General features: G+C 37.1%; 1 protein-coding gene across 2 annotated transcripts in view; it reads left to right on the top strand.

The window, feature by feature from the left end:
• The first annotated feature begins 7,979 nt into the window (after positions 1-7,979).
• LOC145789154 (disease resistance protein At4g27190-like) overlaps positions 7,980-15,840 on the top strand; it is a 58,318-nt gene continuing 50,457 nt past the window's right edge. For both annotated transcript variants that reach the window (XR_014339830.1, XM_082886922.1), the window contains exon 1: positions 7,980-8,243. The gene's annotated coding sequence lies outside the window, so the exon portion shown is untranslated. The remainder of the gene's footprint in view (positions 8,244-15,840) is intronic.

Here is a 15,840-nt window from a genome sequence, read left to right as displayed (position 1 = left end):
GTTGTATTCCACGTGTTCCAGAGAGTGTGAGGTCGGGTCTAGAGTACCTGGGGGTCAAACCAACAACTTTTCTGGATTGGCTAGCTTGGCGCACGTGTGGGGGCCTAGGGCCACACGTGCGGGAGAGGGGCCACACGTGCTGGAGGGTGAGGCCGCACGTGCGGATTTCAAGAGAAGCTGGGGTTGCACACTGCCTAAAAGGCATGTGCGGAAGGTGGTGCGGGAGGGGAGCCTCGCACGTGTGGGGGTGAGGGCCGCACGTGCGGGGATGGGTGTCGCACGTGCGATCAGTCTGGACCCGAAAATCTGCATTTTTGTAACTTTTTACCGAGTTGTATCTCACTTTGGGGCTTCCTTCTCTCACTCTATAGGTCATTTTCTCTCCTCCTTCTCTCTAGAAACCCTAACCAAAGCACCAAAAACTCTTAAATCTTGCTATCCATTTGGGCTTAGATCATCACCATCCTCCTCCAATCTTCAAGATCAGGCTAGAGTTTCACTTGGTGTGGAAGAGGTTGAAGGACTCTTCATTAAAAGCTAGGGTTTCTTCCTCTCCAACTTCTCAAGCCTTTGAGGTAGGGTTTTCTTGAGTCACATATACAAGTTTTGCTAGATTGATGTTGATTTAAAAGAGTTCTTGAAGTTTTGTGTTGATTTCTTTGATTTTGATTTCAAAATGAAGAGGGCTTTGAATGTGGGTTTGTATTTCGACCTTTTACTATTATTTTGATGGTCTTCCTCTATTAAACCCATGAAAAATGGTGTGAAGGAGTTTCTCTTAGAAAATGATGAAGGTTTGTTATTGATGAAAACCCTAGAAATTGGAGATTTTTGGTAAAATGGAAAATGTCTTTGAAATTTCTTATTTTCTCATGTTAAAAAGATGAATGAGAGGGGTTTCATCAATGTTTAACAAGATGGCAAATTTACTCGATGTATGAGAAGGAGGTGCTATTTAAATATTATTGCTAATACTTGAATAAGAAAGCGTGTGTGTGATAAATTGTTGGATATCATAAATGGAGAAAAATTGTAAACATTGGGGATTTATATTTGAAATATGTCACTTGTAGCCATGGAGAGACTAATTTGTTATGACATGTGAAATGAGAATTATGGCAATATGTTGATGACAAATGTTAATTTCGTGGATGAATATTGAAAGGAGAATATGAAAATGTGAATGTTGACATTGTCGTAGAGATATTCAAAATGGAGAAATGTTATGAGATATGGAAAAGATCTTTGCGTTGCATGTTACTTTATTTATCATTGTGCATTGTGAACTTAAATAAAAGAGATTGATATCATGAGGAAAAGTATTATTGTAATGAGAACCATGAAATTGTGTAAGCGGTAAATACGTTGGTAAGTCCGGATAGGAGGTGTAGATGAATTTGTTAAGTTGGCCTGAGTGTCCGTGGTGAAAGATCAGAAAACCGCGCAGATAGGTGTCGAGCCTTCCGGTTAATACCGGTAAAAATGACAATCTGGTAGTACTCGTAAAGTCTACTTGCAGACACCAGCCTAGGGATTACCAGAGTCGTATTTACCGCCCCCATTGAATTAATATTGGAAGTTTGAAATTGATGAGATTACAAGATAATATTGAGAACATGGTGATTTTGAAACAGTGCATTAAAATGAATATTTTCCTCATTTATTAACTTTGGCATCACCTTGCATTTACGTTTCTTTATGTTGAGATACTTTGTGAGAATTCTCTACTGGGCTTTATGCTCACCCCTATGGGATTTGCTGCAGGTAAAGATGTGGTGATCCCGCCGAGTTGATGGCGTGGACGTGATTGCGAAGAATATTTTGCTCTTATATTTTTGTGTAAATTTTTGTAAAGCCAAGGGCTAATGTGTATGGGTTCGAGAGACCATTTTGTGTAACCGGGCTATAGCCTTGGAACTTGTAAGCCCTTGAGGGCCTTATTCGTTTTGATTTAATGATTTTACATGCTATAGATTCTTGTACTAGCTTATCGAATGTATAACCGCATGTGAGATTAATTCTGTAAAACATTCGATCTTATATAAGGGATATGGTTAATATCTTATTGTGGAAGTGGATGGATGTAACAGTTATATGGGTGGTTCATGTCGAATTAATTCGGAGCGTTACAGTTATTCGCCAAAAACTGGAAGAGGGAAAAAATGCCTACTTGCTATCTCTCTCAAAGCAATCTGTGGTCCTTGTGCATTGTGTAAGATCTTTATGCAATCGATAAGTAATCTAAAAATGTTGAGTTTTCAATATAAATTTTAATACAAAAGGAATAAATAAAATTAATTTGCCTTTCAATCTACATGTTTTCTTTGAGGCCCACTCAACATACACTTGATAGATTTGTCAGCCTACGAAATCATGCATAGGTTGTTTAAATATCTTGTTTTCCATCCACATAGACAATATTATTAGGTTTCTCCATTTTTATTTTTATTTTTTGTCATTATCAATGTTTATCAGAATTTTTCCCTATTTTTTTTTCCAGGAAATATGGACTAATACTCTAGAAGATGAAATCCATGTTGAATCTTAATTAGATTCCGAACCAGATTATGAATTTATGAGGAATAACTCTCATAAGTGGACAATTCATGGTTTACCTCAAGCTATACCCAGAAAATCATACAATTCTTGTTTGAAAGGAATTTGATATTACAGAAATACAGACTTGTTTTGTGAATTTTTTTTTAAAAACTTTTTTCAGAAATTTTTTCCAAAACCTATCCCGTTTTTTAGGAAATACAAAAAAGTTATTTCCAAAATTTCAAAAACTGTTTGTTGTGCAAAAATGAAAACAATATGCAGGAAATGGGTGGTTTTGAAATTTTTATTTTTTTCCCAAAAATAGGGAAAAAAAAGAAGCAAAAAATAAAAAGAATTTGTTGCAAAATATTGATAGCTCTACCCTTAATTGATAGATACAACTAGTTTATTATTGAGTTTTCATTTTCTTTTTGCAGTTGCCAATTGTAAAGAAGGCTGAGCTACTTCCTATGGTTATGTGATGTCAACCTTACTTAGGATGCCATTGTGTAAGGACACATGCTTCCTATGATTTGTGTTTCCAAATAATTGTCTTGCTTTGCTATATCAAAATTGTTAGGTTTTATTCTTGGCAACCCCGTTTGACAAAACTCCTTTCAGTTGTATTTATTTTCGCACTTTTATTTCAGTGAGACTATGAGTGTTTAGATGCGAATCCAACTCGAATTGTGCCTTTCAGAGAAGTTTGTGATGCTAATGCTTTCAAGATTGCCACTTCGCTGATTATGACAGGGATCGAGCTGCCCGGTCAGCTCGCGGGGGTCGAGGGGGCAGCGCCCCTTGGCGGGTCCGGGGCAGCGTCCAGGTGGGGTCGAGGGGTAGCGCCCCCGAAGCAAAATGGAAAATTGTCTTCAAAGTTGCCTATCTGCTCGAGCGGAGAATCCTTGGTTCCAGTAGTTTTGGTCACCTGTAAAAGTACTGAGATGTGTGATTTCACGCTCGAGCGGGTTCTCTAGCGCTCGAGCGGACCTCTGTTATATCACGCGCATATTTTGCTGAAGCCACTTGAGCGGGCTGTTGGGCGCTCGAGCAGACTGCGCGAACACAGTTTTTCGGATTTCAATAAGGATTGGGTTTTCTTCCAAATCTAGGATTACTTTTGGTTTTCTATAAGTAGTTGGTTTTCTCCCAAAACTAGCCTACTCCTTAATTCCTCCAGATCTTCTTTTTGGTTCTTAAGGTTTATATCTGGGGATATTTTGTTAGTTTTCTTTGATGTTTTATTGAGTATTCAACTCATGGTTTAAAGAGAGTACATCAAAAGTTTTGTTTGTTATACACAAGAGAGAGAGAGTTGTTCTTCGGTGGATTCTGAAGAATTTGAGCCTGAAGCTTCGGTGGATTCTGGAGTGGCTCATCGTAAAGACAATTCCGAGGTGAAGACGGGGTTGGAAGAGGCACATAGAGGTTGGTTCAATTAGGCGTGGATTCGCTAGGTAATTGAGAGTATACTTGTGTAATTCCTTTAAATCTTCTTAGTGGATTGTTTTGTGGCTGTTGCCCGCGGTTTTTTAATCACAGTTGGAGGTGTCCAATTGTGGTTTTTCCACGTTAAAATCGTTGTGTTGATTTGTCTTGATTGTTTGATTGGGATTGTTATATACTGCTTAAAATTGTTACATAATCACAAATCAATATTTAGGGGATTTCTAGATTTTTCAAAAATGATTACTCTAATTAAAGGTATGTTTGCCTAATGTGTGCTAAAGATTTGAAGAGTAAATAAAGGGGGAAAAAGTACCCAATGCGTGTAATTTTGCTTTCTCTGCATTGTAATGGAGCTTGTATCCAAAATTCTTTTATCTCAATTAACAGTATTCTATGTTTGTTTTCATGCTTCTTTGTATCTGTGGTAAAAAATATTTTGCAATTTGTTATTTATTGACACGTGATTGACTAGTAATAATTCATTGTACAACAATAAATTGTTGCTTAAATTTGTTAAGAGGAGCTTGTGATTCATTGGAAGCGAGTTTATGTTAAGGAATCCAAGGAGTCCACTTGTGTCAAACTTAGATTCTCAACATGTATTGTTTGAAACACATACCAACCTAAAAGCTTAAACTTGTATAAGTGGTGAGTTCATCCAACGTAATACTAAAGCTCTTCCTTTTTGTTTTCCCTTCTTGATATGAGACTTTTCATCTTTATCATGTACTGACAATATTCTTTCCCTCAAATCTAAACCACACATCTGGCCAAGTACTCCCCATGTAGTTATTGCACTGAACTGGGTTAGAGCCCTCGATTCAATCAAGTCCATTGACCTTCTAGCTCACTGATGAGTCCGAAATTTCATGAGCCTAAAGCTAATAGAGTCTAAGTCAAAGTCTTTTCTTGTTTTTGATAAAAAAACAAAAAACAAAAAACAAAAAGAGTCTTTTCTTGTGAGTCGTGCCCCAATTTTATCTGTTTGTCGTCAGTTAATGACAATGGTTTGCTGATGAGAGAAGTAGGGCATAAGTGTATGTCATTTAGGCACTGTATTTAACATTATATGTCGAAGTTTTTTGTAATTTTGCCCATAAGCTATGATTTGTTTTGATTACAAACTTTGTTATCCTTTTTTTTTGTTTTTTTTTTTTTTGTGAATATTTGATACCAATCTGCTGTTGGAAATTCAATGCTTATGAGATAAATGGTTGTCCTCACTAGTGCAGATATATCCAACATAATCTTCAAGAAAGCCCATTTCTACACTGAAATTAGTACTATTTCCACTCGTATCAATCAGCGGCTTGCTGAATTTTTTTTTTTTTTTTTTGATAATTCTATTCATCTGCTACACTTTGGATATGCTACTAATTTTACTTTGTATGACTTGGCCCCAAATTTTGTTTGTAGTGGACTAAAGATATAAGATTTTCAAGAAATCCATAGAAATTCAGTTTGCGGGATATGCCACTGATTTTACTTTGTACAACTTGGCGTCATCTGTGGAAATTTAGTTTGTAGGAACCAAAGTTATATAGTCAACGGATGGTTATAATGCCATAATTCATTTATTGAAATTCTTAGTAGCCATTCCTTCCCAAGTAAAGGTTTCAAGATATAAGATTCTCCGTTTCTGTATATACTGTCCCATATGTTAAATTATTGAAAGAAAGAAAGAAAAGAAAAAAAATCTCATATTGAATCCACCAAAAAAAGATTTATTTCAAACACAAAAAAGTGATTTAAAATATTTCTCTAATACTCCTTCAGGAAGTTCATGCTGCTTCTGGGAATGAATGCTTCTTCAAATAAAGGTCATGTTTACATTGAGTTTAGCTTTCAACTATTAGAAAAATGTTATGCACCAATATAATTTAATTAATAAAATGATTAAGAGATTTATATAAATAAAATATGAAAGTAAGTAAATTCATATGGAGTAAAAAAGGGTTGGCCTATGAGATTGAGAGGCGTGTAGTCATTGCCCTAAAGCCATTGTTCCTCCCACCATGAGGGTACAACCGCAGTGCAACGGTTCCAAGATACAACCCAAGTGCTCACAACATCTCTTAATCATTTTATTAATTAAATTATATTAGTGCATAATATTTTTCTAACAATCTAAAGCTGTTGTGTTCTAAAAAGAAATTTTGTTTAAGATTTTTTAGTTTTTTAAAAAAAATTGAGAATGGTGAAAGAACCAATTGAATTCCCACCATGATTAGAGAGCTTAAGGATAATAAGTTTAAAATCGCTATTGTTATGAAAATGTATGACTTGAGCTTAGAATAAGTTGATTCATTATCTATGTTTGTCTTTCTTCCTCTCTTGTATATATGTTGAGATGTTAATGGGTTTAGTCTTGTCAAAACAATATCTATTAAAAGTAATAGTTTTATAAAATGTGTTGAGCTTATTTTAAAGATTAAAATAAACTCATTATTTGTCAAATTAAAATTCATATTCTAAATTTGTACCTTGAGGTTTTCAGTACATGGTATTCTTTAGATTAATGGCTTACCTGTGGATTAATATTATTTTCTGTTGTCCGCTTGTGTTTAATAATAAAAAAAAAAACCTTAATCTTTGGTTAAATTTTTTTTCTTCTTATTATCTGACTATATTAAAAATATTAAGAAAGCAGTGTGAATTGTTGCATGGAATTGTTGCATATGTAATTTACCATTACTTTGTGTAATTGATAGCATGTGGCTGTTGAAGATTAGTGTTTGGATCTTTAATGTTATTTATAAGGATTTATGAAAATAAATTGCCAAATTAATTGGTTTTAAATTTTGTTGACTAAACTATTAGGATGTGGTAATGTTAATGCATAATTTTTTTCTAACATGAACTAGTCATCCAAATTGTACATTGTGATTTACTTTATTGTATTGTACAATATTGCTTTGCAGCAATCATGATCTATAAAAGAAACTCTGTATTTTGTTTTTCAACTCTGACTCTCCTATTCCAATCAGTTTAAAACTTAGTTTGATAGAGCTAGCAAAAACTACTTTGTTCACTCCCCCTTATATATACTTCATGTCGTGAATGTTTGGCAACTGTATTATATATATATATATGTCTTATATGACTAAATTACCAATCCTGGTTGTGTCATGTGCCTTGTTCCACCAAACAGGAAAAAAGTGGGAAGAGGTCATCTTTGGACAGAGTAATTAATTGAGAATTGGGTTTTAGTGATTATTTTTTGTGTTCTCATCCAATGGATACTTAAGGAAGACAAGAGGTGCTCATCATAGATGATTGTCATCTATTAGGTCATTTTTATCTATACAGTCTATATATTTTTAAGAATAGATCATTTATTTATTATATGTATATATATATATATGATTTAATCATGTAATTAGTTATGTCTGATTAAACTAATTTTTTGCATACATATTTTTCTCGGCTTGTCATATGAAATAAACGATTCAGATCATTTACATGAGTACAAATTAGTCCTATAAGATGGCAACTTTACCTATGAAGAAGAGATCTATAACTTTAGCAAATCCGAACTCGCTTTAATTGGTGCTCCACTAGTGGACGATGATGAGGCTGGTCCCCCGAATTAGTCGGTTTAGTAGACCATATACCGAGTTGTAAAATTTTTTTATAATAAAACTATTCTTCTTTTTAACAATTTAATATAATTAATTATTGTTATTATTATTAGATAAGAGAATAAATCTTATATTTGAACCTTGCTATTTACTAAATAACTAAAAAATTTGAACATATTTAATACGCTTATAAAAAAAGCTTGATTATATCAAAAATATAAATAATAAAATTATTTCTTTATTTAATAACTTAAAGTTGTAGTTGAATTGATGGTGAAGATTTATTGACTTATCAAGGAAAGAATATCATTTTTCTCAAGGCAAGAAAATCTATAGGAAAAAGCAAAAGAGAAAAAGAAGCTAGTATATATCCTTTGTCATCTTTAATCCATGGAAGCAAAGCATCAAACATTTGTGCCACATACATTTGTCATCTTTAGTCCATGGAAGCAAAGCATCAAACATTTGTGCCACATACATCAACGATCAAACCAAGAAAAGAATTGCTTTCCATTTCTCAAATATAGAATGTTCAGGTCTCCATCCCATCTCCATCTTTATCTCCATTGTGATCCCTACAACAACCATTTCTCTTTCCCTCTCCATCTCTATCTCCATTGTGATCCTTGCAGCAACCATTTCTCTTTCCCTCGTATAATTGTTTACAAAAAAAAGGTACGCTTAAATTTCTAGTTTCTCATTTTGAATAGTGTTAAGACTGTATTTGGATTATAAATTTTGATAGGGATTTAATGTGAGACAAACATGAATGAAATATAAGTTAAATTTTTTTTTTCTATTTCTCTTTTTCTTTACAAATTTCTATTCAAATTCATAATTCAAACACTGTATAAATAAATGTAGTCCACTAATTGCTTATTCTATTTATAATGCAAAGCTAATTGAATGTCTGTCAACATAAGCTACTCAAATTGCATGATAATGGCCATAATATTTTGTATGCACACAGTTGTGTGTGTACTAATTTATGCATCATATACAACGCATTATTGTTATATGGGATCACCTTTCGATGTGTGTTTGTTATTGTTATTATTGTTTTATGGATTTTTATTATGATTTGTTATGGTGTTAGTTATAATTCGTTGTGATGATTATGATTTAAAAGTTTTTGGTTATACGTACCTTATGTAGTGTTTAGTTGTGACTCATTTTTTTCTTAATCATAACTAAAAAAGATCCAATTATGATATTTCTAATTATCAGTCTTAGTAATAACATTACTTACATATAACACATGACCATTTTATAGAATGAGTAAAGGTGAGTTTGTATCTAGTTTTTCTATCTACGTCTAAGTTAATTAATAGAGACTAAGTTAGGTGTAGATAGTTTTAATAGGCGGTGATCTGGTGTAATGACAAGCACCATCTTCGTTCTAGTGTTGTGGCATGAGTTCAATTTACAAAAAGTAAAGGTAAGATTAATTTTTTAAGGGGAAATAACAATGTAAGGTAGGATACCCAAATTTTTTTAATAAAACATGGGGAGTGCAAGTGTGAGTTGCATCTCTTCATCTGTATGTAATTTTTTTTTTTTATCTATTTCATTGACGTATTATTCTCCCTTGTTTTAATTATTTTATCGGTGAAAAAGAGAAACATTAATTATGAAAACTAATGTACATAAAATACTAACATAAGCATCAATAAAACAAAGAGACTCTACAATGTATCAAAACAAAACTAATCAATTCCAATTAGATTTATACGGAAAAACAAGCTCAATCATCTACTAACACCGCATCAAAGTTGGTGAGGTGCCAACCAAAACAAAAACCAATTTTTTCCCCCTCAAAATTTTGAATATATATATATATATATATATATATTTTGGGTGGATAAATTATAAATTAACGACAAAAAATATACGCATTGCATACCCCAGGCAATACAATAAATCTAACACCCCCCCCCCCTCAAATAGGGGGGGAGCCAAACAAAATATAACAAACCCTGCAATAATCGGGGGACCAAAAGAAAATCACAAGTAAAGCCCAAAAATTGGCCACATATTGTTGCTATTGTTTTTGGCTATGAAAAAATTCTTGTCTAGTTGTGTTTTCATTTTCTGTTTTGAGAAATAAAGTACATTTTGTATTCGTTTTTGTTTCTAAAAATTGAAATAATTTTTAAAATTTGTGGAAAGAAAAAAGAAGTTTTTTTTGTTTTGAAAAAAATTGTTGGCCTCCTCCCTTCCTACAACGCCCAGCATTCAATAACTCATTAAATATGTTTTCTTATTATTATTTTTTTATTTTAAAAATATGTATCACACATTATTTTTTATTATTTTTTTCAGAACAATTTTTTTTTTTAAATTTATTTTCTGTATTGACAATGATACCAACACTACCTTAACCAATGAATTTTTGTTCTTTCAGTTTTTTATTTTTTCAATAGAAAACAAAAACATTGCACGCAACAAAGCAAGCTTGAAACTTGAAAGAAATCATTAGATAGTGTTAGGGGTAGAAATTGGCCCGTGTGGCGTCGGTTTTGTGTCGTGTGATATCGAGTTCATATTTAAAATAATTCAACACTAACACGACCTATTTAATTAAACGTGTCAGTTATCTTAACACTGACCTAACTTACTTATAATCGTGTTAATCTTAAACCGACACGTTTAATACGATTAGTAAAAGTTCATATTTCAGATTAATTATAAGCAAATTGAACCGTCTATTTAAAATATTAATAATAATAATTCGTTTCAGATCACATGCATCAGAATAATTTGTTTAAACATTGACACACAATGATAATATATATGCATGCCAATATCTATGAAAATAATTAAAAATATTCATCACTAGTCCATTACATATCCAATCTAAATTATTGTCACTCATTAATATTTAAATATCCAATATAATTTTAAAAGCAAAATAAGTTTTCATCCAATACCAAACTAATAACAATAACACAAAAAAATTAATAAATTAACTAAATCAAACACCGTGAATAAAAATTGTAACACAAAAAAATATTAATAAACTAACAAAATATATTATTGTACGGGGAGGAAATAATTCTCCTCGTATAATCCTGTTGACCAAGTCCGCGCTCCTCCGTACGACGTCGCTTTGTCACCTGAAAACACAAACGTGAGCTAGCCGGCGGGTGCGTGCCGGAAACCTCTCCGATGCCTAAGTCAGAAAACTTGACAAATAGACAAAGCTCTATGTTCTCAGAAAGATTGTGTCCAATTACCTCCTCCAAGGTGATGTTTGTGAGCTTTTATAAGTTCCATATGGCACAATCCTAGTAGGACTTGTATTTCTCCATGCAGAGTCCTCCTAGGGTTCATTCTCCTAAGGATAATGCTTATCCTTTTACACCCTCCCCCACTGCTTAAACCAAGTGGGATGGTTTTCTTCATGGCCGAACTACAACATGACCGAAATAACACTGGCTATGCTGAGCCACATAGAGGGCCGAACTATCCTTAGCTCAGTCTTCTCCTCTAACTTGTTACTTCGGCTGTCCTTATTCAACCTTGATGCGCTTAGTTCAAACTTCCAAGTAACAAGTTCTGACCGACCTAACCATTGTAAGTCACGACCGGACTGACTCCAAAACCGGCCTTCTCAGAACATACCGTGACCGGACTAACTCTGAGACCGGCCTACTGTGAGTTACCTCCAGACCGGAGTAGTTTCGCCTGTCCTTGGGCCGAAGTAACTTTGTCTTCCCGAGACCGGAGTAGCTTGCCCTTCTGGGCCGGAGTATCTATTGCGGCCTTCTTAGTCCTTCGCGTTTTGGGCCTCAATGTCCAACTCGCAGCTCGGCCCAATTTTTCCCAAAAATTACCCTCTCAATTGCCCCTTAATTCCATCTGCGCAACATGATTGGGATTACCAGTCTACTTGGCCGAGCTAGAGTTTCATTAAGCTTTTTCAGCCGAGCTAAAAACCCTTTAGCCTCTCCAGCCGATCTACCTTTACTTCGGATATCCCTATGTCTGGCCAAAAACGTCTCTTCAATCATAGCGTCTGTAACGCTTCCCATTCTAGTGACACGTGGCAGGTTCTGATAAGCCTTGGCCAACTGTTACGCCGTCCTGCAGAAATTTCGTACAATTCCCGCCTCTTTTTGCCGCCTTTTTTCTCTCTCCCTTTTCACAAAACAGCCTTCCTCTTTCTTGAATCACTTCACCTTCTAGTCTTCACTTTCTCTTCTCCCCTGGTTCCTGAGTCTTTGGGTTTGCTGTGTTCGTGCCTCCATTGCTGCCATCGCCTCCATCTCTAGCTTCTTTCTTATACAGGTAAGCAAGCCTATCCTTCTCGCTTTTTCGTCTGCTTTTGTTTGGTATGCTTTTGAAAACACTTTTCTTCATCTGTTGCTTTGCTGTTGTACTTTTTATGAAAAAACCAGTAGAACTCTACGCGTGTATGAACTATTACGTAGAAAACCAATTTTAGATCCAAAATCACATAGCAACCGAACTAGGATCCTGTTTGCCCCCCTATAGGTAGATCTCTGTAGTCAATAACCGAACTAGAACTTGTAGGAATATCAGTAGTTTTTTCCGAACCACTCTTAGCCAAGATAAGATCACCGAACTAGCTTGCAAATACCGATCTAGGTACTTCGGTCTATAACCGAGCTAAGCTTTCGGGGCCAAGCCGGCTTTCTTAGTTCTTAAACCGGACTCAGAAAGCCGCCCCTAGAGGCTTAACCGAAGTAATTTTATTCACACTGCCACCGATTTAGGTCTTGGGGCTAGACCAGCTTTCTTAGTTTCTTAGACCGAACTCAGAAGGCTGCCCCTAGACGTTTAACCGGTCTATCGAGCAAACTACTCAAACCGAACTGCCAACCCTTTTGAAGGACCGAGATAGAGCCAACTTTTTGAGGCCGAAGTAGGGCTTTTATACCTTGCTTTTGAATTGTAGCACGGTCCATTGATCAGTGCTTTAACCCCTGTGTTTTTACTTTGCAGACTTAGGTTACCCAGGCACTCCTGTGCGCGCTCGCCCGAGCTACTGAGCACGATTTTAGCACCGAAATAATTTATTCATAAATTACACAACAAATGGGTAAGTATAGATATTTAGTCGAAACCCCTGGTGGCATGGCCGAATTTAGGCAAGACTACCAGATCCCTGATGATGTCCAACTGGAGTTGGCCAAGAAAGATGCTACTCCCTGGGACAATGAAGGCTTCGTCCCTTTTACCCTTCAATCAATAATAGAAACCGGATTACGGTTTCCTGTCCAACCGCTAATCTGCGAATTTCTTAGACAGACTAGGTTATGTCCTACCCAACTGTCCACCAATACATACCGTATTATAATGGGAATAGCCGCATTAAATAACCAAACCGGACTAAATCTTGGTCTAGCCGAAATATTCCATCAGTATTCCATCGGCTCAAAGAATGCTGGGTGGGTTTACTACCTCAGAATTCGCCGCCGCCGAGAGAAGATAATTAAGCACACTCCGGACAAGGATCTTAACGATGATGATTTCCTTTGGGTCTCTGGGAATTTTGAGGATTTTCAAGCTCAAATTCCTGGCCGACCTATAAACTGGAAAATGGGAGAGCCTGGTAATTTTACTTCGGTCTTCTGCTTTGTGCGCTATCTCGGTTGTTAAGCCTCTTAGCCGAACTAATACTTGTCCTTTTTTGCAGATTTCGCCCATCTCCATTCCTTGTATAGCTATCCCAACCTCGGAATCTTGCGAGCTGCATTTCGGGTTAAAGAAAGAGACTGGGCCAAGCTTCTAAATTTCAAACCGACCTACCGTTACAGCGGCCGACGGAAAGCAAAGGTAACCGATTTTCTTCTCGAGGAAGACCCAGAGCCGGACCCAACTTTGCCCGAGATAAGACTTGTCCCACTAACCGCTGAGGAAGAAATGGCAAAGAAGAGCAGGCTCAGGGCCCTTCTAACTTCAACAACTAGAGCCGAAGTAACACCAACTACGGAGGTGCAGCCCGCCGTCGTGGCCCTTCCTTCACAACGGCCTTCTTCATCTCGCCCTTCAAAACGTGCCCGATCTACGTCAGCCGAACAACAACTTGTTGATGAAGTCGAATCCGTCCCCCAAAGTCCTCATCCTGCTTCCCAACCAGAGCAAACTGACCGAGCTCGATCTCCGAAGTGGGCTCCGCCTTTGATCTTTAATGACCGAAACATCAAAGCCACTGACTCGGTCGTGGCTGAAAAAGACCACCAACTGGCCTTTAATCTGGCCAAAAGTGTGTGCCTCCCTAAGGACATGGAGCACCACTTGAAGCAACTGAATACCGAAGTGAAATCAATTCGGTCTGCTTCCAAGTCCATGATCTTGGTAAGTAGCTCGGTCTGTCTTTTCCTGTCTAAATTTTTCCTAACTTTCACTTCGGCTGAGATGAGATTTTTGTTTTGCCAGGCCTTGCAAAAGAACAATGTCACTTATAGGAAAGTCCAAGAACTCCGCAAAACCACAAGGCAGGCGATGGCGGAAGCCGAAGCAAAGTCGGCCGAACTATTACAAGCCGAAAAGAGAGTGGCCGAGCTAGAGGCGGAGAACGGCCGTCTTGCTGGTCTAGTTAATTCGGCGGAAGCGGAGAAGCAGAAAGCTGCCATCATTATGAAGGACAAGTATTTGCGGGAGTTGTTGAAGCTTGAGAAGAGAAAGGACGCCGAAATAAGCGAGCTAAAAGAGAGCATGGAGGCGGTCGACAAGGGGGGGTACAAGCGAGGTTTCAAGGAGGCAGAGGTGGCCTACGTCAAGCAATGCGATGCCGCAAAAGAGCTTTTCTTCAAGTGCGGCTGGAGGGCGGCTGTGGAGAAGCTCGGTCATGATCAACAGACCGAGGTCTTCAACCCTCCAGAGTACTTTATACCGAAGTCCCTTGCGGGGTTCGCGGATGCCATGCAGCAGCAATTCCTTGAAGGTTCAGACACTGACGAAGATTCTGCTTCTGAGGATACTCCGGTTGAAAACGTGGATCAGATAGATCGGCCGGAGTCCAGAGTTGAAGATCTGACTATTGAACAGCCAAATGAAACTGTGGCTCCGGTCGATGCCACTATTGTGACTGAAGGAGTCCTGCCGCCAGAGACCGGTCTTCCAGCTGACACTGACGCGGCCTTTGATGCCGAGATAGATGAACTTTTCTCTTAAATTTGTACTCTTTTCTTTGTAACCGAACTAAGCCCCCTTGTACTGACTTCTTTTTGAATGAAAATTTTACTGCAACTCTTATTCTGGTTATTGTGTGTATGCTTGCATTTTTACTGTCTTCTATTACTCCAGTGTTGTTTCGGTTTGTGGTTGGTTAAACTTATACTTACCAGCCAACCACTCCTTAACCGACATAATTATTTCGGCTTAGGAGTACTAGTTGTTTAATCCAGCCAACCACTCTTCAGTCTTACACTTACTTCGGCTGAAGAGTAACAAGAGTTGGTTTTTTCCAGCCAACCACTCCTTAGTCATGCACTTACTTCGGCTAAGGAGTACAAAGTGTTTGGTTTATTCCAGCCAACCACTTTTCAACCACACTTACTTCGGTGGAAGAGTAACAAGAGTCGGTTTATTCCAGCCAACCACTCTTCAGCCTTACACTTACTTCGGCTGAAGAGTAACAAGTGTTGGTTTATTCCAGCCAACCACTCTTCAGCCTTACACTTACTTCGGCTGAAGAGTAACAAGTGTTGGTTTATTCTAGCCAACCACTCTTCAACCACACTTACTTCGGTTGAAAAGTAACAAGAGTTGGTTTATTCCAGCCAACCACTCTTCAGCCTTACACTTACTTAGGCTGAAGAGAAACAAGTGTTGGTTTATTCCAGCCAACCGCTCTTCAGCCTTACACTTACTTCGGCTGAAGAGTAACAAGTGTTGGTTTATTCCAGCCAACCACTCTTCAGCCTTACACTTACGTCGGCTGAAGAGTAACAAGAGTTGGTTTATTCCAGCCAACCACTCTTCAGCCTTACACTTACTTCGGCTGAAAAGTAACAAGTGTTGGTTTATTCCAGCCAACCGCTCTTCAGCCTTACACTTACTTCGGCTGAAGAGTAACAAGTGTTGGTTTATTCCAGCCAACCACTCTTCAACCACACTTACTTCGGTTGAAGAGTATCAAGAGTTTGTTTATTCCAGCCAACCACTCTTCAGCCTTACACTTACTTCGGCTGAAGAGTAACAAGTGTTGGTTTATTCCAGCCAACCACTCTTCAGCCTTACACTTACTTCGGCTGAAGAGTAACAAGTGTTGGTTTATTCCAGCCAACCTCTAAGTTAGTTT

The sequence above is a fragment of the Camellia sinensis genome, chromosome 9 (genome assembly GCF_055761805.1).
Source record: "Camellia sinensis isolate YWXY chromosome 9, ASM5576180v1, whole genome shotgun sequence".
Classification (NCBI taxonomy): Eukaryota; Viridiplantae; Streptophyta; class Magnoliopsida; order Ericales; family Theaceae; genus Camellia; species Camellia sinensis.
The sequence above is the reverse complement of the archived record's forward strand: the minus strand, read 5'-3'. Positions and strand labels throughout refer to the sequence as shown.